Raw genomic sequence first — 24,061 nt, forward strand, 5'->3', positions numbered from 1 at the left:
AATTTTGTCACTCTCATTGAAATAGTTCTTCCTTTTGGCGCATGTTGATTATAAAGCTTTTCATTTAAATTCAGTGATGAGAGTATGACTGTCATCAATTCATGTTCTCCTCTGAGGTGATGTACTAGTCAGGACTGGCCATGTTTTCCTGCGATAACAAACAACCCCAGAATCTCAGGACTTCGGTCAATAAGAAAGTTGTTCCTGGTTTGTGTGATAGCTGATGGGATACACTTTCCATGGCTCATCCTCACTCGGGTACAGGCCAAAGGAGCCTCCACCATTGGAAACATGCTAGTTGCAGCCGTGGGAGGGGATGGAAGGTAGCAAAATGTTTTGGGGCTCTTACCACATCTCTGTGGCCAAAGGAACCGAACCCTGGCATCTTTTACTTTGAGGAAGAGCAAGTTTTTACCAACTGCCTACCATGGGGCCGGGGGCCACCTAGGTGCCTTGTGGGAGGAACCAGCTTAATATATAATCCTCGGCACTCTTGCGGCTCCCCTACATTGTGGGTCTCCCCTTCTGCGCTCTTGGCACTGCACTTCTCTGCCCACCCGAATCAGCCCTGGTTATGTAATGTTCTCTGACCACCGAGGCCTGAGTGAGGACTATGTGTCGCTTCCACGTTAAAGCCTCAAGTCTAGTTCTGTGCAATTCGTGTTGTGCTTTTCTCATGTCAGCGTAGCCCAGATGCTCAGTCTAGGTCTCTGAGTGGAGTCAAAATGGAGCAGAGCCCTCACTGACCTAGTTTGCACAAATAGCATAAACAAGAAATAATACATTTGTGTTATGCCATTGAGATTTGAAAGTTGTTTGTTACTACAACATGTCCTGGTCTGTTCTTTTTTTTGTTTTTTTAATATATCTTTATTGATTTCAGAGAGAGGAAGGGAGGGGGAGAAAGAGAAACATCAATGATGAGAGAAAGTCATTGATCAGCTGCCTCCTACACACCCCCTGCTGGGGATCGAGCCTGCAACCAGGGCATGTGCCCTGACCGGGAATGAACTGCCATCTCCTGGGTCCTAGGTCGATGCTCAACCGCTGAGCCACGCTGGCCGGGCTATCCTGGCCTATTCTGATTCAGATGGGAAATATATCAGCATACATTTCCGAAAGGTAAAGAATAGTTTTCTTTTGCTTCTGTAGATTTACATATCCTCAAAGTTAAAGAGCTCAGGGCAATTTTTGACTATCCATCTATCATAGGGAGAAAAAAAATCACCCGGCACCTTGGATTGGTTCATTTCACTAGTAGTTGTAGTGCTGGTGCTAGTGGGTACAGCTGGGTTGTCAACTTCTTTCCTGCAGAAAACAAAACGTTGTTTAGTGATCCATCACAAATATATCTGGTCTCATGACAGTGATATTGGAGACCACATAATGTTCTTAATGTGCTGGCTTTTTCTTTTTGTTTGAGTTAAATGAGTTTAGTAGGTACTTAGATTTTTAAAGGGAAGATTCTTAATTTCTTAGGTATGTTCTGTAGAAATCAATGAAAAAGAGGGTACCATCGGTGAGTGGGGATAACAGTAGATTTGTCATCCACGCAGATGGTTTGTGGACCTCAAGAATTTCCACACTCTCTGCTGGTCCTGAAAACGAAACAGTCTTATGAACTCAGGTGCAGATCCTACTACTGATTCATTCAGTGGCCTCGGGCAGGGCACTTAATCCCTTTGGATCTCAGCTTCCTCATCTTTAAAATGGGCATAATCATACTGGCGTAAGTCATAGGGATGTTGTGTGAATAAACTAATGATTATAAAATGCTTTGAAAGTGCAAAGCATTGTATAATTGCCAGGTGCTATTATTAAGAAGTATTATTAGTGTGTTGCGTTTAATTTTCATTAGGGCTTCTCTCTGCTTTGAAGTCGGCATCCACGTGGATTGTGGGGTAGGGATAAGTTTACAATATGCTGCTCTGCACCTTTGTTTTGCCTGGAGAAAATATTCGGTAGCTAAGGTAATCATTATTATGAAGAGTATCTGTTTAAGATAAAAAGGTAGGAAATGATCTTCCTTTTAAAAAATGGGAATTGCTGTAACTTTAAAAGTATCAATCCTTTAAAACCTCATGCAGCCCTATGTTTCAGTAAGGTCTGGTAACATGCAAAATTGGAAACTTCAGGCATTTTCTGCTTTGGCATAACATAAGAAATGCTTCTGCTCAGATAACTTTAAATCAGCTGAACCAGCTCTTTGCAGTTTTCCCGCAGTGCTTGCTTCCAGGATGAAAACAGGAGAGGTATCCTCCCCAGGGGAGAAATTCTGATCTGTGGCTCTGTTTTGCATTTGTTAAAAGTTCAAACCCCAACTCAGATTAATTTTTATTTGCTTTATAGACTCTCTGTTGGGAAATGTGTTTCTAGGCACATAAAAACAAGCTCTTCTTTTGAAGGTCAAGTCAACTATACACCATGTTTATAGATGACTACATGGTACAGTTAAATAACACCGGCTTTGAGGCAAAAAGACCATGGTCAGGCCTTGGGATGATTTCTCATTACTTGTGTGTGGTTTTAAAAAATAAGTTAATATCTGCTTCAATTTCCACATATAGGTGTGTGTGTAAATTAATTCCTGTTTACCTAACAGGGCTCTGGAAGGGGTCAAAGAAGGTAAAATCTTTAAAAAAGATTTACAAGTAAAATAAACTATTTAAATTGTATTATATTATTTTATTTAACATTTTAAACTATCTTACATTTAATTTGTTCTTGAGTTAGCAAGCCTCTAAATATATTTTCATGGATAATAAAGGTGTTAGAAACTCAAATGAGCTTGAAACTTTCTAGAGTCCATGTCTTTAGTCTTAAATCCTATAGATAATATGATGAGAAGGAAGTTGATATGTACTTTCTGAGAAGTTGTCCATTAAGTAGCTCAAAGGGTTATCAGAGATTTGAGTGGGCAGCTTAAGCCATTGGCTTTGCTTTCCTAGTATTGCACATTGTTTTTTTGTGTGTTTTTTTAGTGCAGACCTGTATAGCATTACTTTAAAAAATCACTGGGAACTGTGAATAGAGGAGAAACTTGTTTAGTATGCAAAAGAATTACACTCTTACCAAAGAAATCTAAAGTTTAATTCTAAGTCACAAAAAGAGTTTTTAGAATTTGATCTTATTGTTCTACCACAGGGGTAAAGCACTTTCAGAAATTTCTGAGAGACCAGAAGTTATCAGAGCCTAGCCTTCTAGTGTGGACCCTAAGCTAATATGTACTGACAGGAACTAGGAGAGAATATGTGGGATTGTCCAGGGAATGCTTGATCACAGTGGCTGGAACTTAAAGTTGAATAAGGGAAAATCTATTAACATGGGAGGCCTCTCCAGTGATAAAGAATTTACTACCTTAGTTGTGACTTTGAGAGATGGTGTAAACAGGTTGTTAGGATGGCTCTTGGAAGCTTGGGAAAGCTATGGCTTACAAAATGAAAAACCCAAATGCCAGAATTGCTGCGGTAGACAGTGGGTGAAGGGATAAAAAACTCAGAGAAGCTGGCTTGCTAGATTATATATACAGAAGGCTGGAAACCCACACAGATGGCCATATTCTGCAGGAAGACCTCGAGGATGCTCCATTTACCAAGGTGATAATGAAATCATGAGTGAGAGGAGCACCGTTATCTCTGAGAAGCCCAGGGGTAACTATATTCTGTTGCAAAGGCTTACTGAAAAGATGTTGTTACAGAATTGGACTCTGATAGCAAAGTGGATGATGATTGACATAAGTCTGTCCGCTACAGAAACCAGATAAAACCTGATGAATGACAGGACTATCACAGACTCAACACAAACTCAACCAAGCTTCAAGCACAGGGTTTGCAGCCATTGATCTAGCAAATGCGGTCTTTCCCATCCTTATCAGGGAAGAGGAACAGAAGCTCTTCACCTTCAATCATAAAAATGTGTGTCTTGCCCCAGGGCTGTGCTGTCTCTCCTGCTCTCTCAAGGGACCTGGGCTGTGTGGATGTTCTGCTGAATACCACATTGGTCTGTTATTTGATGAGATCATTTTTATCAGATTGGTGTTTCGTAAGGGGGGGAGGCTTTGTAAGTCATGTTTGACCCAGAGGGTAGGAGGTAAGCTTATGGAAATTCAGGGCCCTCTATATTAGTAAAGTTTTCAGGGGTCAGAGGTATTCTGGGACATCAGTACCACCCAGAGATCCCCTTCTGGAATGAAGCATTTATTCTCTCAGTTGCTTAAAATATTGACTACCAATAATTCAGAACTAATTTCCTTATGGAAATTGACCTCTGCTGAAAGTAACTGTCTCACCAAAGCCATGGCCCCAACTGAGGGTCATTTAATGCCTGGTTGATGCCAGAGCACAACAGCCCAGCCCCATTGCCTTGATGGGGGCCAATTCTAAGGGGCTATCCCAGCTTGAGAGGTCCCAGCAACTAACTGTAGTTAAACTCCTGTTCAGTTCTCCTGTTCTCACTTTTTTATAGGCATCATTTCTGAAAAAAACTTCCCAATAAACTTCCTGCACACAAATCTCTGTCTCAGAGTCTGTTTGGAGGGAAGTGGAACTTAGAACCTATCCCCAACATAAAAATACAATTTAATGTAAAAACACTTGTATTTTAGTGTTTGCTTATTTATTTTATTTATTTTTAGTATTTATTTTAGTTCATGCATTCTTACTACTAGCACACCCAAAAACATTCCCAAGCGTTTCCCTACATGTTTTGATTCTTAAGACCCGTATCTTTTATTCATTCTATTTGATTAGACAATTCGAGGGTGCCAGCTATGTGTTAGGCATTGTGCCAGGCACTCTGGATCCAATGGCAATAATGCCTCATCCAGCGGTTGAATGGGAGAAAGAAATTAACAGACAATTAAATACACTGTGAGTAATAGATCACCCTGGGGAAGCCCGAAGGTGGGACATCTAGTTTTGATTGTTGAGCAGGGTAGCAGAGAAATCTGTCAGCACCGACAGTGACACGAGCTGTCTGTGTTCCTCATACACTCTGTAGGAGTCTTGTGTTACAAGACACTATTTAGTGTGGTCACTTATCCAGGATGAATGGTCTTTCCCCATGGTTCTAATGGTGAATTTCTTTGGAATTTTAGCCAAGTTTGCTCTTTTCCCATTTAGTGATATAGAATGGAATTAGACACTATATATTTGTTGGACAATATTATATTTATTGTTGCCATATTTGACGAAACCATGACTAAGAAGCCTTCCTATATGGCATATACTCTACTGCCCCAGGAAAACTTGAGCACCACTTGTGACTTTTCTGAAGTCAGTGCTCCAAAAACAGTTCCTGCATGTTGTAAAAATGCGTGTATTGTTCCAGCGTGTGGCTCAGTTGGTTGGAGCGTCATCCCGTCACTAAAAGGTTGCAGGTTCGATTCCCTGTCAGGGCATATACCTAGGCTGTGTGTTCGATCCCCAGTCGGGTGCATACGGGAGGCAGCCAATCGATGTTTCTCACATTGATGTCTCTCCCTCTCTCTAACTAAAATCAATGAACATATTCTCAGGTGCAGATTAAAAAAAAAAATATTAAAAAAACAATGCAATCGCCTGGCCGGTGTGGCTCAGCAGTTGAGCATTGACCTAGATCCAGGAGATCATGGTTCGATTCCCGGTCAGGGCACATGCCCGGGTTGCGGGCTCGATCCCCAGTGGGAGGCGTGCAGGAGGCAGCTGGTCAATGACTCTCTCATCATTGATGTTTCTCTCTCTCTCTCCCTCTCCCTTCCTCTCTCTGAAATCAATAAAGGCATATTTAAAAAAAAACAAAAAATAAATAAATAAAACAATGTAATCCTTGGACAGAGCGGCATGATAGGACGTATTTAGGGTATCGTAGGTTCTGCATACCAGAGCATTTGAGTAAGGAATGCAATTAATTATTTTCACCCCTTAAAGAATGCTTCTATCTCTCCATTAAATTAGCCAGATTTTAAACAAAAGTTGAAAAGTCACTCAGTGTAGTCCAAAACACAGCACATAGTCTTTTGATTTGTTAGAATTAGCTGTTGTGCTTTGTTACTTGAAAACAAAACTTTCTTTAAATCTTAAAGACAGATGACACACAATTATCTTTAATAGTGAGACAATTTTCATGCATTGCAATCTTTATTAATGATTTGGGGAGATGTTAAGTGATTTTAAACTGTTTTTACCTGAAATGAATATATAATTTATGTGTAGAGTAATTCATTTACATGTAATGACTGTGAATCTGTAGGAAAGGTGGCTTTTCTAAATGGTGAGTGACTGATTTCAGCTTTTCTCCCCAATGCCCTCTCTCTAAGTTGTCAGAAGGGGTAATGAACTCAGAGATGCTGGGAAGAGTCACCACTGCAAAGATGTGCTATACATTAGCTTTCGAGCCTGGGTGTTCTCCCTCTGGCCTAGCCACTTTTCTTTCCAGCATAGAGAACCCCAGTCCATCTTTTTAGTTCCTGGTCAGTCTTACATTCCTAATGTTCAACTCTAAAACACTAAGGCTTGTCCTCAAAGAGACACCCATCCAACTCAATCGGAGCATTAGTTTTTATCAGCTACGATTATATGCAAGGTTCCATATATATTTATCAACCCTCTTAAGGTTCACAATAACCCTATGAGTTGGCACTATTGTTACCCCTCTTAGGAGAAAATGGAGCAGAGGAAGGGTAAGTAACTTGTCTGAGGTCCCATGGCTAGAAAGTGACAGGACCAGGATTGGAGTCTCAGCACTTTGGCCCTAGATCCCATCCTCTTACACATCATATTATCCTGTCTTTCGTTAGTGTGAGCTTTTAAAACGAGATATTTCGTGTGCTGGAGAATGCAGCTAGGGGATTTGAGCAAGAATGGAGGCAGAGGAAAGATGAAATTTTTACAGGTGGCTGAGATTAAAAGAGCCCAAGAGTATCTACACCAATTTCTAAAACTTAGGCTTTAACAGAAGTGAAAACAAGGGGTTTTTTGTTTTATTTTTCTTAAATGTGTTGCACAGTAGAGGAAGATAACTTTGACTGACTAAACTTCTTAAGGAGTCAGCCTCAGAGACTCAGGATGAAATAAGTGAATTAAAATTAACAAGTGTCTTCTAAAAATTCCTGTAACTCTTAGCAATGATTTGGCCCTTCTAAATAACATACCTTTTTATATGCAGATTTCTTCTATTACATTCAGATTACTTTTATTACAATACCTTTCCTCTAGATTAGTAAACTCTTGCACAATAGGATTTTAATTAGTTTATACCAACCTGCATGCCTGAGGTGTGATTAAAATATTCTCATTATCAATAAAATAAATTCATTTAGGTATTTATAAACATTTCAAGGAAATGACAGGCTAACAAATTTCAATCTGAAAAAGTAGCGTTATCTATGTTGGAAAGAGTTGCATCTTGTGTAATCTCTGTGAAGTATGTTTGGGGCATGCTTTCGAGGAGATGATTTACAGATCTTTAGTTGAATCCAACAATTTTAAACATTTTCTCTTACATATAGATCTTTTATATTTACCCACTAACAATAATGGAACACTTATGGGCTCCTCCATGTCTGGCTTTTTTTTCATATTATGATTGATAGTATCTCAAAACCAACTTGCTGTTTTTGACTTGTGATGTTTCTTATTTAGTTTGGAAAACAGGAAGGCTGCAGATAAATGTTTTTAGTATCCGATGAAGATGTTCCTTTAAAAAGGTAGTAAACAAAAATAAATAATTTAGAGATTTTTTGCAAGCAGTGTTTTTTCGAACTCCAAAGAGCTCTATGACAAGAATGGTCTTTTAGAGAACATTTTAATGTGAAATAAACCAAGAAAAATATTTTGGAAAAAAATTTTTTTTTTACTTTTTATAAATTATTTTATTAATTTATTAATCATTGATTTATTGTTTAATTATCTTGATTGTCACCATTTCTGCATATAGTGAGATTTCTCATTTACATGATAGAAATTACGTTTGTAATTGTGTTAGTTTCTAATGGCTTCTGTAACAAATTATCACCCACTTGGTGTTTTAATACAACAGAAATTTATTCCCTTGCAGGCCATAAACCCATTTGAAATTCTCTCAACCCAAGACTTCAGTTTAAAGGCTGAGGTATTGTAATAGCCTCCTACATGCCCTCCTCCTACCACCATAACCACTTTTCCCCTATTTCATTCTATTTTATACCCACCAGGTTAACATTCGGAAACACCACCTTGCTCATCTAATTTCCAGCACATGTACTGTTTGGCTCCTGTTGGGCCTGAGGTTAAATGTAAACTCTTCAGCCTGGCTCAGCCTGGCCCGGATCTTTCTTCAGCTTTATTTCTGATGTCCTCCGACCCTGATCCTTGGGTTCTAGATGCCGCTCTGTGCAAAGCTGTCTGAATGTGCCCCTCCTTTCCCATCTCTACGACTTTGCACCCTCCCCCCCTTCCTGGCATGCCTTTGCCACCTCGCCTTTCAAGTCTACTCTGAAGACACACACACAGAGCAGTGAGAGCATCAGTGCCCTTTTGAGATTCACACCGACTCTGAGGTGGAGCTTTATTATCTGTCTCACTAGATAGAGGCAGCGGCAAGTAACTTGTCCAAGGTCTCGTGGCTAGAAAGTGGCAAGGGACCCGCCTGAAATGTGGCCTGAAGTAAGACTCTTTCCTCTCACACTCGCAGGTAATGTCTGCAACGTGACTGGCCTGAGTGTACTTATCAATTAACAAGTCATCTTTTTGGAAGATGGACACTTAACTGAAAGGGATTTGCCTCCTCTATGGTTATATTTCTTTCTAGTGTTTTCCACAGAGTAGGCCTTAGTAAATAGTTTTCAAATGAATATTTTAAATGTCAAATTTGAAATAAAATTTGTATATTCTTTTGTTCCACATGTTGCTCTGATCACATATTGTTGGTGAACTTCTCAATTGTTTTTTTTTAATTTAAATCAACACATTTTTAGTATTGATCTTTTTTCTTGAAAAGTAAATTTAGTATATTTTTTCTCTGTAACTGTTTTTCATGCCTCCCATTTGGCCACAATTTGGCTCTCCTTTGGTTATGCCCCCTCCCAACCGGGGATTCAAATTTATTTTCTTACATGGTCACATCAGCAGAATTGTTGAGAGAACTGGGTAAACCAGGACTTCCTGAGAGGGTTTCACAAAACATGCCTGTACGGCCAACGTATTGTGGGGCTTGGGGTGAAAGCAGAGTCTAGGAGAGCCTTTGGTTTTTAACATTGAAGGCCCAAGATACTCAAGATGAGGAGAGGGTTGCTGTGGAAGTGAAGCCCCTGACGCCTCTCTGCAGTCTGAGATCATGTGTTTACCTGAGGCTGAGCCCTGGGCAGGAAGCTCAGGCCTCAAGGCCTAATTCTTACGAGGAAGAGGTACAGTGTTTAGACCCAAGTCACCCCCAAACTCAGTCTCCTGGCCTCCTGGTGCTCTGCAGGGAGCTGTCTGCTTTCGTCTTCTCTCCCAGGCGGAATTCTTGAGTTACCGTTTCGTCAGCACCCCTGATGCATACCTACCGAGTGCCACCCGCAGGGAGGACACGGAGGTGACCGTGCGCCTTCTTCATACGCGGCTGGAGGAAACTCCAGGGACTCCTAAGGCGGGTGTTCAAAATGCACAAACCTGGGCTGTGCAATGGCGGGAGTAAGGCCTGCGACCCTCGGGGGCGGGCCCAGCGCAGGCAGGCTGGCAGGCGGTCGCCGTACCGTTTTGTGCTTGTTGTCATTTCTCCAGCTATGGCCTCTAACTTGTGACAAGTTGCCCAGTGCTTCTATTTTACTTGTCATGGTCTAGGTCAGGTGTCGCTTCATTAAGTCCACTAGTAAAGGTCCAACAGAGCCAGATTCCTGCTCGGAAAAGCCACTAAAATGCTCATTCTTACAACTTTTCAAGAAGCAGGGGCCTTAGTAATCATGTTCATACTGGATAAAGCTCATCGATGCTGAATTCTCTGTGCTCAGGAATAACATTCCATCAGAAGAGTGCCCAGAAATGAGGGGCCTCCTTTACAGTGCTAAGGTAAAAAATGCTCACGTGACATTATTTCTTGTGCTGACGATCAATTATTTTTATTAATAGATTAAAATATTTTTCTGATTAGTGAATTTATCATTGAAACAGACTTAAGACCTTATTTCAATCTTTCAATCAATTCTTTATTTTGCTCCCTAATTTGTTTGTGCTCGCAGCTTCCTTAGTATATTGCAGCCCTGATTTAGGTTGGAGTCTTGCAGGGCAGCTATTAGTCATATGATAAATGTTAACCATTGGGAACGAGTGTCCTTTGAAAAAATCAAGAAGATGAAAGGAAGCCAAGAGTATAAAATTAATGCTCACGTAATACTGGAATAAAAAATGTAAGGATGCAATGACAGATGGCAATAGATGTTGAGTTTTCCTCGATGATCTGAGATACATTTGACAGAATACAAAATCTTAAGAACATGTTTATAAACTAAATAAGTCTAATGTTTTGGGAAAAAATGGAATTTGATTTGTTTATGTCTTACTTTACTGCATCTATTAATTTTTAAAGACTGCACAATTTGTCTCCAAGCTTTATTTATTTTTATGTGTACTTGATGTAATTCTATTATTACAATACACAGAGCTTGTCATCTATAAGAATAAGAATTATATTAGAATGTCATTTTAATGTGATAATGAATGGAAAAGGAGTTTAACTCCATTTTATTTTTCATGATAAAATTTGTTTCAAAGCTCCTCTTAGCCAGAAATATTTGGGAGTATTGTTGATGTATAAAACTGAGATGTAATGAATCCTTAAATATGTATATATTCATTCTCTTAAATGTTTTCAGAGAATATAATTATTATTTCCTGTAACTATACAGTTCTCCCCACTTTACCTCTAGTATTCCCCTACTTCCCACCCCAAAGGGCAGCTTGAAGTCTCCTCAACTTCACCTCCTCAGGCTACTCCCATCCCAAATAATGAACATCAGAATATGTTTGGAGCCCCATTGTCTAAAGCTAAGTGGATCTCAAGTAGATAGTTTGGAAGTGAGGGGCAGTAAAGATGAAGAAAAAGGTTATAGATATAAAAGAGTACTTTTCTCCTCTGTAAATCCTTTAATCTGGAGTTGACAAAGGGTTAGAAGATTCGATTGTCATCCCCCCCCTCCCCTTCTCCCTCTTCCTTCCTCTCTTTCTCTCTCCTTTCTTTAGCTGGAGCCCATTGTAGCTTTTAAACTCACTCTACTGTATCGCTTTCTGGGGCTCTAGGGGACACACCTGTGATGACGAGACAGCAAGGCCAGAGTGATCCTGGAGAGCCGAACGGGAGCCCCGCAGGAGGGAGTAAATGATGCAGAGAGATTTAGCTTTGATCTATCACCAGGCTGACTCCTGGATGCCGGGCTGCTTACTATTCAAGCAGCCTGCACCTGTGCTCAAATGTTTCTTTAGGTTATATATTTTTCAAGAAAAACGAGGATAGCTACAAAATGGTCTAGACTGTTTTCAGGGTGTGCTTTACCCCACAAGCATTTTTTTTTTTGAGCACCTGCCCAGTGTAAGGAACCGTGCCCTATGTCAGAGATTCAAAAACGAATAAAAGATGGTTCCCTCTCCATTTGGGGAAGGAGATCCAAAGCAGGTCAAGTGCAGGTAAGGTTAAGGAGCCAGGGGAAGACAACTCGGACGTGACGGAGCCTGCTTAGGCACAGCCCGAGTCGTGGGAAGTAAAACGCACGGGAAGCAAAGCCGCCCAGCCGCCCAGATGCAGAATCATGGTAGTAGGTAAGAGATAATAGATGCGCTGAGCTGAGGTGGCTTTCCGTGCTCCACAAACGAGATGTGGTTTGTTAACAATACACCGACTGGAGATTGAAAAACTGGGGAGCACGGGCAGGAGAGCAGGTGGGACGAGGAGGACGTCCTCTGACGGTTCCCGCCGAGGGCTCTTGCACCTGCCTTCCTGCGCCGGTTTAAAGGGTTAGCTTGCCTTGACCTGGGCGTTTCTGAGAGCCAGCTCTACTGGGGTACCTTGACTTCTCTAGCTTTCGGGAGAAAAAAATGCCCTCCAATGGATGGATATTAGAGTCACTTTTTATAAGTGCTCTTTAGATTCGGGCTATTGTTCTAGTTGGCCACTGAGATGTTTAAGTCCTGTGCAAGCTGGTAATCCTACCAGAGTCACTGATTTATTATCACTCATCTGCCTAATTGGTAGTTATGCTGAAAAGAAAACTGAGTAAAATATTAACGTGAACCCGAGAGGAAACAATTACATCTGAGGGCCCGTAAGCTGCCGCCTTGCTCAGTGTCTCTGTGATCCCCCGTCCCCTGGAGGCCTAATCACGACTCCTGTGTAGTTTTACATGTGCACTCTCTTTCTTTTCATTATGATCTGCCTGTTCCCTATTGTTCACACTGTACTATAGAAATGATCTTTGTCATTTTTGAATTAGGGTCCAGGTGGCTGCTGTCACATTACAGCGATTTTTAGATGTTCCTCAGACCCACTGAGGTGATGCGCGACTTTCCAACAGTATGATTTTTTTCAAGTTTTATCTCGTCCGTGGAAGAGAAATTTTCCGTCGCCTTTGACAGCTGGACAAGGAGCGACTGCAATTTCCTTTTCCCCTCAGTATTTTCTACCTCGGCAGCATCACGGATAGGCAACATTTTAGATGGTTGACTTCCAAAAAATGTTTCTTGTCAAACTCCTGTCAGGATTTTGGAAGTCAGGGAAAAACTTTCCAGTTGTGATTTTTACATTTTGATTTTGAAGTTTGAATTATGATTTTTTCCTAAAGTTTATTTATTTTTTTTTTCAGAACCTAATCCTGGGAAGAAAAGGCAGCTCAGTCCGTTTTGCGTGAGGTTGACGCGGAGGGTGTCCTCCGTGTCAGTGGTACCTCTGTATTGATGGTTTCTGCCCATAGATTCTAGGGTGGGGTTTTTTCTAGTAGTTTAAATTATTATTGTCACCTGTTAAACTGAATTCTACCAAGAGTCAGGGATCATTTTTAGGATATCATGTTATTTAAAACCCCATTGCATTTCATACATACAAATATAGCATAAATCGAAAGGAAGTGGAAAAGTGAATATTGTCCCTGTCATGTGAACCTTTCTTTCCATCTTCTCTACTTTTCTCACAGTTCCCAACATTCTTAGGAGGAAAAGAGAGAAATAAATTGGGAAATAAATTAGATATTTGAGAACTGGTGTCAGTTAGAACTAAGAGAATGAAATGGAAGTCGTTTACACACACCTGAAATATTTGTCCCTGCTTTCTTTCATGCTTCAGGACATAACTTTCAGTGGTTCTTGCTGGGCCCTCCAATTTCGGCCACTCGGGCTCTACCTCTATAGAACCATCTATAGAGCAGGGGCTCAGCATAGTTCTTGAAAGCATGGTCTTAGAAGACCGTCAGGCTGCAAACCTGATTCTGTCAGGATTTGTGTGACCTTCAACACGTCCCTCACCCTCTCATGTCCCCCGTTTCCTCATCTGTATAATGGGGACAATGAAAGTAGTAGTTACATCAGCAGGATGTTAGTATGAGTTAAATGAGTGGATATATGTAAAGTACTAGGCCAGCAGCACATAGTAGGCATTACATATATGTGACAGATGAAGAACAACGTACATTCTGAATTTATATCCGCCTTCATATTTTGGTAGAGTCACTGGTCACTGCGTCCACCGGTGGTATTCATAGCTTTAACCTTGGCAGCAATACTTGTGCTCACTTACTTCCAAATAAGTCCCCTGGGTTTCCTGACTAATGTGGAGGAATTAATAAGTGTAAACTATTTGCATTTTAGCAGAGTCTTAAGGTAGCCCCATGCCATTTTTTCTCTCTTGTGAGTAAACTTAAAATTGTTTTCAATAGAGTTCATCTCTTAAAGGAGTTAGTACGTCATTAAGATCCAGGTGTCTTCTTAAAGTTACCTCACTCATTCCATGGCCTCTTTTTGTAAATCAATCAATTCTTGTCTGCTCTACATGGCTGATTGTTACTTATCCAACTATCCTAGGAGGTTCTACAGAGTTAATGCCTGTGACTAGGGAAATTCCTTTAATCAGTAGCCTTTCAATGACCTATGGCCAGGCGGGATTGTGGTTTCGCTCAGCTGCAATCAGGATAGTGGGGATTTCTCCACCATTGTCCTTCCTCAGAAGCTGATTACAGAATAATTATGATTCAATAAAAAGTCTAAAGTCCAAAAAAGTCTTGTCTACTTCTCTTGCAGTTCACAGCCCTTTGGCCAGCCACAGCTGTAGGCCATCGGGAGTAGGATTTACCGAGCTATCCCTCAAATTCCTCCCTGACTCAAGTTCTTCCGTTTCAGGATTGCTTCAGTGCTGGGGACAATACATCAGCACTCACAGAGTGTTGCTCAAGTCAGTCTAATGGGGACACCTTTTTTATAATCTCAGAGTAGCATGCTTTTGGTGATTCTCCCAAGTAAGTGGACATACCACCAGTAGGACTGTAAATAGTTCTCAGCTCCCCATCTCCTTTCCATTTTCTTTCATTCCACCTCCAGGCCCTATCAGGGATTTCTTCATATGTTTTGAGTACGCACATGTTGCTGATTTCTTTGGTACTTGTGGACCTTTCTTCAGAATATTTCAAATGCATAAGATGAAATACAAAGAATTACTTAGGAAGCTAATTATATAGAAATATATTTATCACAATTTTAAAATAAATTTGTGAAATAGTAATTTATGTGCCTTTCTATTAACACATTAAATAATATTTGGCCGCAACTTTGAATATTATTATATAATTCCTGAGTAGAGATAGGTGTTAAATAATATTCTGGGGTCTCTCTATTAACTGGAATGAAAATTAGCTCTGATTTCTACTGCTGACCAAGTCACAGGTCTTCCTAAAACCAATTTTATTTATTCTCTGCATTCACAAGTAAAGGAAATGGTAAGTTTCAGTCAGGTTCTTAAAAATAAGGATTTTTTTCCCTCATTTGAGTTCATGAACCCTAAGTCCACAAGACTACAGAGATTTCCAACCCTTGAGTTGCTTAGAATCTAGAAGGAGAGGCTGGTGGCAGGGCCAAAGCATGCCCAGAGGTGGGGGCTGTAGAACCTCTGTCATCTCCATCAGCCTTCTAAATGCATCCCAAAGTATATATAATATTAAGAAGAAAGAGTGAAGTCTCAGGTTAAATATGAATTAAGTTGTCTTTAGAAAACATAAGTATTTTTACTGTCACATGACACAAAATCGAAATAAAACTTGCATGTTTTCTACAGGACTGAACCTTAACACAACCCCCCTAGCTCTGCTTTCAAAGAACATTGCCCCCCACTGTCATATTCCTCTTCACCTGTTCTATATAAAAACCCAGAGCCCCCACTGGGTTAAGGCAAAAAGCAACTGGGTAAATTCAACTAGCATCTTTAAAAGTACTGTTAAGTCAATGCTGAGAACATGGATGCTGACTGACTGGGTAACTGTTACGTGGTCAGATGGGCACACTGTGAACCTGAAGCCTTTACACAATTCAAAACACATATTGTGACAACACATACCAGTAGTTTTGTTTACTTGTGTGAGTGGCACTGGCATTTTGCAGAAACCTTTTAAAAATTCATGCTTCAGTTAGTCTATTTGAATTAAGACAGTCTTGATGAATTTTATGCACATTCACAAATTTAAATTTTGTAGATAAAGTGAGATGTTAAAATATTTCATATTACTTTATAACATACCATTTCATAATTTACTCTCCCTGAAAGGAAATGGAAAAGGGGTGGGAACTTTAATTTAATGGAGATGGTTAGACGATAGGCCATCCTGCTCTTCTCATGTTAGTCAGTAATGTAGTGCAGGTTGCTTACGTGCCATTTGGTGTGTGTGGGACTGATAGTCAAGTGAAATGGCTCCTCTGGTGACTCTGTGTCCACTGTTCACAGCAGCCTCAGTCATTGCCACAATGCCTGACACCTGGTGTTCTTTAAATATTTGTTGAATGAATGTATGAGTGACTAAATGAGCCACCAGATGGTATCTAGATGTGTGGATGGTGGAATTAAACACACACACACACACACACACACACACACACACACACACACACACACACACACACACACCCTAAAGCCTCAGTTCCTCATCTGAGACATGGGAATAAGAATACCTATCTGATGGGGTTATTGTGAGAATTCAAAGCAGTAATGTATATGAGGCACTTACGTAGCACATAAGTGATAAATAAATTGTAACTTTATTAAAATGTAATCATGATTATGTTAAATAACTATATATTTTTGCCAGCCATTAAAATTGTACTCTTTTGAGCCTAAGAAACAGAAGTGAACTGCAGTTTTGTATTTTGCGTGCCTAGAAAGGGGTGACTCATCATGAAGCAAGGGCTTTCTTTTCATGACTAAGAGTCTGATGCAGCTGTTCAACAACTGTTAGTAGCAGTGGAAGAATCTAAGTATTGTCGTTTGTTAGCTAGAAAGTTGTGGTCAATCAATGTGAATGCTGGTCTTCAAAAGCCCATTTCAGAGCTCTTTTGCTATTTTGTAGTGGTTTGGTTGTCTTTTCTTGGTAACTCATTAAAATAAAAATTCGGATCCATCCTCATAGTGTTTTCAAAATTTATTTTTATAATTTAGCATCCCAATGACATTTTATATTTATAGATTATTGTGAGATAAATTTTGTCCCACTGTCTCACCACAGTGTAGACTAATTAATATGTTCTTATTATTTCAATTTTCCAAAATTCCCTAGATAAATGTCCTTAAGAGTTAGTGTTGTTTCATTCATCTATCAAATATGCAATGAGTGAACTATAGTAATACCATATTTAAAATTAATGTTTATGTGGCAGAACATTGAGGATGCTGATAGTCCATAGTTTGCATATACAACATGATGCTATGGCTTTGGAGGCAGAATTGTATCGCTCTTGTGTTCATGTGTCAAATACAGTAGTAAACCAGCTACCATTTGTGTGTGTATGAATGTGGAGTGGGTGACCAAAAGCAAACAGCACACACAAAACAAGCAAACAAACAAACAAACAAACACAAACAGGATGGAGACAGGTAGGAACAAAGCCTTAGAAGGGGCATAGAAAGATCTGAAGGCCGAGTTGGTGACTAAATAACACTATGTTCTCATAATGGTGTTATATACTCATGTATGGAGCCCAGATATATTATTTTCACAGGGGTAATTATTATTTTAGAATTACTCCGTGTCAGCGATAAATAGCTTCATGTAAAAATAAAACCCAACTTTTTGAAACTGTTTTAGCCTCTAATGGTATTTTGTCAATTTAAAAATTTCTTTCACTTTAAGATTAAATATAACCATACAGCTCTTTAAAGGTAAAAAATATTATCCAGGTGCTTCTTTTTTTTAATGTAATGAGATTAAATGTATTAGCTATACCTGTGGAACATAAATAAGACATGAATTTAACATGAGACTGTTGAGTTTGCCATCATTTCTGAATGAATTTTATCTTCCAGTCAGTCTTTTTATTTTCTGATACCGTACTTCATTTTACCACCCATAATTTTTATGCCCTGTGAACTTTTCCTCCCCTGTACCTAGTTTAAGACTAGATTCAGACTGCTGAAGGCAGTCACATGATGGTTCACTTCTACTTTACTTTGATTGGGGCATGTTCAATTTATAATCTTTAAAAACTTTTCTATTTTACTAAAATACATCTATGATACCCAATTCACAGCATTATTATGCTTCCAGGTGTAAATTTCTAGAGCATTACCCATAATGTAACACATTGGTTTTCAGAAGAGAAATCTGACAGTGAATTATTAACTCTGTATTAGGGTGAAATATTGTTAGTGTTGGTTGCTGTGTGAAGGATCCTTATAAAAGTACGTGGTGCTCAAGATGATTTTAAATAGAACATGCAAGAGGCAGTGATAACAGAGAGATCACATTCTCTCTGTAATTTATTTTAACACCATCGCACAGGGAATTCAAGGCAAAATTCTCCATTTATAGAGACCAAATATGCATAAATGGATTGTCATAATTCCAGAGGAATCGATAATACATACTCTCTGGCACACTTTTTATTAGAAATTGCTTGAGAAACATTTATATTGTATACTAAGTAAATATATGATCATAGCCTTAAGATCCATTACAATGTTAATTTCCCCTTGACGAATTACAATGCAATTTTCTGGGCTACTAATTTCACTAAAGAAGGTAATAACTGGAGCAAAAGTCTAATCAGCTGCCAATCAGGATTCCTTGAAGCACAGAGTGTCAAATATTGAAGCAATTTTTATAACTCATGAAAGCACTTACGTTTCATGATATGCCATAAAATCTGTGATGGAAATCTAATGTTGATGAAGCTACCTTATTTCTCAAGTGTTTTTTCCAAACAACAGCTTTCATATTTAACCAAATCTTTCATGAATATTCAAGCCTATTAATATAGCCCCATTATGTTATCTATTACAAACACCATTGTGTTATCCAGCTATAGCAGGGTAATTAGTTATATGTAAATGTCAGTCACAGAACTCAATGGATTCATCATAAAAGTTATAATGGTGGAATTTTTTTATTTCATAGGGGAAAAAATTAGTGTTTCTTCTTAAACTGTTCGAACGGATTTTTGTTTTTCTGTTGCAGAAATGCAGCTACACTCCCCTCCACTCACTTTCCCCCTTTGAATCACTTATGTCCTGAGTAAGCCTTCCTTCCTAACAATGGTGCATAGTTTCATGAGGAGTAACCACGTTTAAAGGTATTAATTAATTTATCATTTTTGTACCAGAACGTCGTTCCTTTCCTGCCTTGCCCAGGAGCAACCTCTGAAGGTACCGTGTAATTACATTTCTCCACCATTCATCATCCTGTCTATTAAACCACAGCCCTCTCCTGCATGTTTCTGTGTCTCTTCGTCTGCCTTCGGACACACAAGGACGTGTGGGCTTCTCGGGTTCTGCTGTTCGTCGAGCGGCGAGAAGCATTTCCACACATCTTAGTGTTTGCAGTTGACCTTGAAAATCCTCCTATTAATGTTTTCAGCGTGCCAGCACAACCCATGTGGGATCGTAATAAAGTAATCAGCATCCTCCCTCTAAAATAAGTTTGAGAGAATCCAAGTTAAACTCTTCTCTTGGCTGAACAATTAGTAGGCCCTAATTCAGAAGATTCATTCGCCTTTCCTGAGTCCTCTGATAAATCTGTGCTGTAAGAAGAACATACTGCACAATCCCAAGGTTCCTGGAGCTGAGAACTGAAGGATTTAGGTTAAGTTACCCAGTTTGTTTAATTACTTGAATTTTTGTTCCAGCAGCTGATACTTTCTCTTCACATTTTAGGGGAGGCAAGAAATCTCAGTTGAACCTTAGTAGCAATGTTTGTGGGCGCACATGTAAAATTTTCTTAGTAACCTGGAGGATGGTGTGGTGTGATGATAAAGGAGATAACGTTTTGTTTCCTGAAAAACAAACAAACAAACAAACACCAACTAACCAAGTATCACTTATAAAATACGTGCAAATATTTCAATACATTGCAAAAGTGAAGTCATTGTCATGGCTAATGTCACCTCAGCCTCAATATTTGTACCTCAGTTGTTTATCAGGTCTAAAATATAGGGAAATAATGGACTAAGTTCCCACTGGATCCCTTAATACCTCACAAGACACCCAGCCCCCCAGGCTCTCCATCCCATTCCTCAGTGCACCCCAGAATGATGCAGACTCCTTGTTAATAGAAGAAGCATTCTCGCCACCTGGACCGAGGGCTCTCCAGGTCTGGTGGGGCATCATCCCCGAGGTGCCACTCTTCAGGCACCATCATTGCTATTCAGTTTTTCCCCTTTGTTTTGGGATTTGCTGCTTTTAGGACTACCTCTGTGTTACTCTGCTCTCAGGAGGAAGATGTTTTATTTTCCCCAAAGGGCTACCATTGCATCCTACCCAGGTGGGACAAAAATGTTTTCAGTAGACTAAGAATCTCTAGAGTGAATGCCCAAGTTTTATTTATCTTGGTCTCCACTGTACCTGATACATAGTGTTTAATACATGTTACTGAGCTGTGACTGCTTAGATTAATAATAGCTAATATTTCTGTGGCATTAGAAATGGGTGGAGTAGTTGTTGTATAGGTCAAGGTTATTGCTCAAAATCTCTGAAGTGTGATTTTCACTGGGAAAAAAAAAGGAAATCTAAGGATCAGAATGGTTTCTTTATGTAGGATGACTGATTATACAGTAGAGTAGTTCATTGATCTACATAAATGTGAATATCAATATTTATATCACAAATTAGGTCATTTGTAAAATTTACAAAATGGTTATTATAGGACTCTCTAACTGAAAATACTCATATGATACCGGGTTTACCTTCAATATCATCTTTCCAAAATCTATTAAATAGTTTTAAAATTCTACAAGTTAAACCATGCTCAATGTAACAAGTGAAATTAAACCAAAAGTATCAAAAGGTTTAGGCAACAGAAGCAAACCATTTAGTATAGATCTTCTCTCTTTTTGCTCATTTAAATATAAATAGGTCCCTCACACACAGGGGATTTTTGTTTTGTTTTATAAAAATGAAATTATCCTAAACATATTACTCTGTAACTTATTTCATTCACTTAAAGAGGGTGTGATGAATGCCCTGGCCAGTGTGCTTGGTTGTTAGAGCATCATCCCATGCACCAGAGGGTCGTGGGCTCGATCCCGGGCAGGGCATATGCCTAAATTTTGGATTGGATCCCGGTCTGGGCATGTATGGGTGACAGCTGATCAATGTGTCTCTCACATCTCCCCCCCCCCCCCCTTCTCCCTCTTGGAGATCTACAATAAAAAGAGTATATGATAAACATTCACTGATGTCTTGACAAATATCTAATTTATCTTTTTATAATATTTTGTAGTTTGTACCATTATATATTCAACCAAGAACATCTCTGTTAAACAAGATGAGCTTAACTTATGCCAATTCACCCTCTGTTCCTAGGGATTTAAGCTCTTGTCTCTCATCTGGAAAATAGAGGAAGAAATAGATACAAGTTCAGTTGCTCCTCAAAGTGCCAACTGCAAAGGGTTCATGAGGTGGCCCCTGAAATTAATGCGCTTTCTTGGAAATAGTGAGCAGATCTGGAGTCCTGTGGGTGCTTGTGAACTCCAGAGGTTTAAACTCCTCCGCTTCGCTCTCAGGGCTCTCCATACTTAAGGCTCCCGCTCCGTACCCAGGCTGTTAAAGAATGTTTACAGCTGAGGACATGGATAGAAAGAAAAGGAATAGCGCTCTGTGTTCTAATCCAGCACACTTTCTTCTGGGGTCCACTAGCACTGCCAGGAAGCATGGGCTGTCTGGTAGCAGGAGATAATTTTAGAGATTAGCGAGGTCAGGGATAGTGGAACTGGTCCCCCCAAAAGTGTAGGACTTCCTCAGATATGGATCAACATTGATCTCTACTAGGTTTATTCTCATGAACAGAGATATCTGGCAGCAACAATTTAAGTCTTGAGTTGGGCACATTTTCGTTGCTTATAATTAGGTTCTAGATTGAGCCATGGTCACAGCCATGGTGGGGAGAGTAAGATCCACCCTGAAGAGACTGGGAAGGGTAACCAAGATCTTCGCCCCGTGAGTCAGGCTTCAGGGAAGGACTGCAGTGATCTCCAGGGTGTGAAATGCTAACAAGAACTGAGGTTGGGGTTGCTCATAGGGCTGGGCACATATATCGAGGGCTAGCATCTAACTGTAGCTCTAAGTACACAGGCCCTGAAGGATTGTGCTGGGCACACTGTGGGGTCCATGGTACAGAGGCTAATGCCGGGACTCCCCTCTCGTTACAGCTCCACATCTAATACAGACCCAGGCTTGGTTCTCACTGAGTCACAGGCTGGGTGGGGCTGGGCCTGCCGGGCGGATAGCCTCAGTGCTGCGCTGTGGTCCAGTGGGCATGCATGGTCAGCTGCTTGTCTTTGCACTGCTTTTGCAGATGGAAGTCTTGAGTTGAGCCAATAACTTTCTTCTCAAAAAAGTCAAATCCACACATTCAGAATGAAAGCAGGAGGCAGAAGGGGAAATTGTGTCACTTCTTTATAGGGCTTAGACTTAATAAATCCTTTTATCAGTCCCAGTGGATTTCTTCCAGGTGCTAGAATGGCTGACGTGCAAAAAGTCTGTATCCTTCCACGCTGGTTGCTAGTATACTTTGGTGAGCAAGTCTTCCTAGTCGGGAAAGAATGAGTTGGGTGCATCCGTAACTTCCTAAGGAGCCTGAGGCGTGGGGAGCCTAACCACCTCCTCATGTGAGCACGCCCCGACCTGCCTGCCAGCCCTTCAGCAGTTGGCTGTCACTATTGACTTCCTATTTCCTCCAGGTCAGATTGTTGCTCTCCCGCTCTCTTGATCTATTACCTTACCCTAAACTGGAAAAACAACATTAGTAACTGTCGCCTCGCCCCTGCCCCTTTTTTGATCTTTGGGCTTTTAAAGGGTGAAATTGGAGATTAGAATTTATGGCATAGTGAACAACGGGTCTCAGCGGCGGGAAGGTTGGAGTTCCTTTGTCAAAAGTTAGTAATTATTGTTTTTCTTACGGCCTGAAAAGCATGGAACTGTCTTTTCCTTTCTTTCCATTGTCCAGGCAGCAAACAGCTGGCTCTCCTGCCCCGTTCACGCAGTTCCAATGGAGATTAGTTCATGCACCCTTTTTCCTTTTATGTGGCTTCCCCACCAGATGATGGGATTTTGGAGGCCGGAAATAAACCCTCCCCACTGTGCAGAAAGTCGGTTGTTATTATACCTTTGTGTCAAGCACCAAGGTGCCAGAAGCATTTCCCAGCGAAACACTGGAATGAAAGTCAACTCCTGTCACTGGTCTCTGATGAGCACCCTGAGCCAAACAACCCGGCGGGGAAGGTGCGAGCGGTTTCCAGACTGCGAGCTGCAGGTTCCCTGAGTGGGAGCTGGAGGCCAGTGGGACAGGGCAGAGCAGAGCAGAGCAGAGCAGAGACTTTCCGCGCCGCTCCGTAAGCCCTAGGTCTGTGCGATGCTGGGAGGTGTGAAGTCCTCCACAGGATTCTGTAATCAGAAAAGCTTCAAAAATATGAAGTTAAATGTCATGAAATATTTTTTCCTGAAGTATCGCTTGGTAGTGTGCACTAATATTCCCCAAGACAGGGACAGCACAAGCTGCATTTTCCAAACTTGTCTGGCCTGAAGATTCCACTTAGGACAGTGCTGTTCAGGATTTGATGAAATGCCCGAGAGAGCGGCATGAGAAAGGAGTGAGCGTGCGCAGAGAAGAGGCTTATAAGGACTTATGGGAGGAAATTGGTACCTCTACAGCAATAATAACTGGGCCCTAATCTCTACACTTATAAGGAAAGGCCCAGAAGGAGAGAGGAAAAGGCGAGAGGTGGAGAGGATGGCGCTGCATACCGTGGCTTTCACTGGGCTATATATATTTTAAATCTTTAGTGATCAAAGCTGGAATCAATGTAACCAAGGATTAAGGATTAATAAATGATGGGTGAGGCAGGGAGGGAGGCAGAGCAGGACAGAGGCTGGAAGTCGTGGATGGTTTGACTACCAGCCTCTGGCCTGACCAGTATCACGGTACTATAATAAATTCAAGAAGTAAAGTTAGCATGCTTAGTGACATAGCAGGGGGCCCGTGTGAGTGAGATAGCTGCGTTGCTATGAGCCCGATTCCTGTGTCAGGTGTGTCTCTCCAGATCCCCTACATCTCACTTGTCTGTGATTCCTGCCACAGCTGTGGCGACCAGTTCTGCATGGGCTCCGAGTAGCTCTGTGCAAGTCCGATCCACAGTACCTCACCAACTCCAGTTCCCATCCTGGATTTCTGTGTTGGTGCTATTGATTCTTTCTGGGGAACTCAAGCTGAGGCTGTGTCTCAGCTTTTTAGCAGGTTCTATCTCTTGTTTATTCACAGAATAATGATAACTTTATAAATACATTCCTATTATGAAATATCCCAGTGCAGGTTCTGGGAGAGGCCTGTTCGTATGATCAACAGCTGAAATTTAAAAAACCCAAAAAACTATCTGGTCACCAGACAGCTGGTTACCAAGGC

At 40.6% G+C, this 24,061-nt stretch overlaps 1 protein-coding gene and 1 pseudogene across 1 annotated transcript in view; one reads left to right on the forward strand and one right to left on the reverse strand.

The window, feature by feature from the left end:
• LOC107536256 (lysine--tRNA ligase-like) overlaps positions 1-9,711 on the reverse strand; it is a 66,508-nt pseudogene extending 56,797 nt beyond the window's left edge.
• LOC148092724 (ADP-ribose glycohydrolase MACROD2-like) overlaps positions 1-24,061 on the forward strand; it is a 436,834-nt gene that overhangs the window by 388,428 nt on the left and 24,345 nt on the right. The window lies entirely within an intron of this gene.

The sequence above is a fragment of the Miniopterus natalensis genome, chromosome 7 (genome assembly GCF_054644295.1).
Source record: "Miniopterus natalensis isolate mMinNat1 chromosome 7, mMinNat1.hap1, whole genome shotgun sequence".
Lineage (NCBI taxonomy): Eukaryota > Metazoa > Chordata > Mammalia > Chiroptera > Miniopteridae > Miniopterus > Miniopterus natalensis.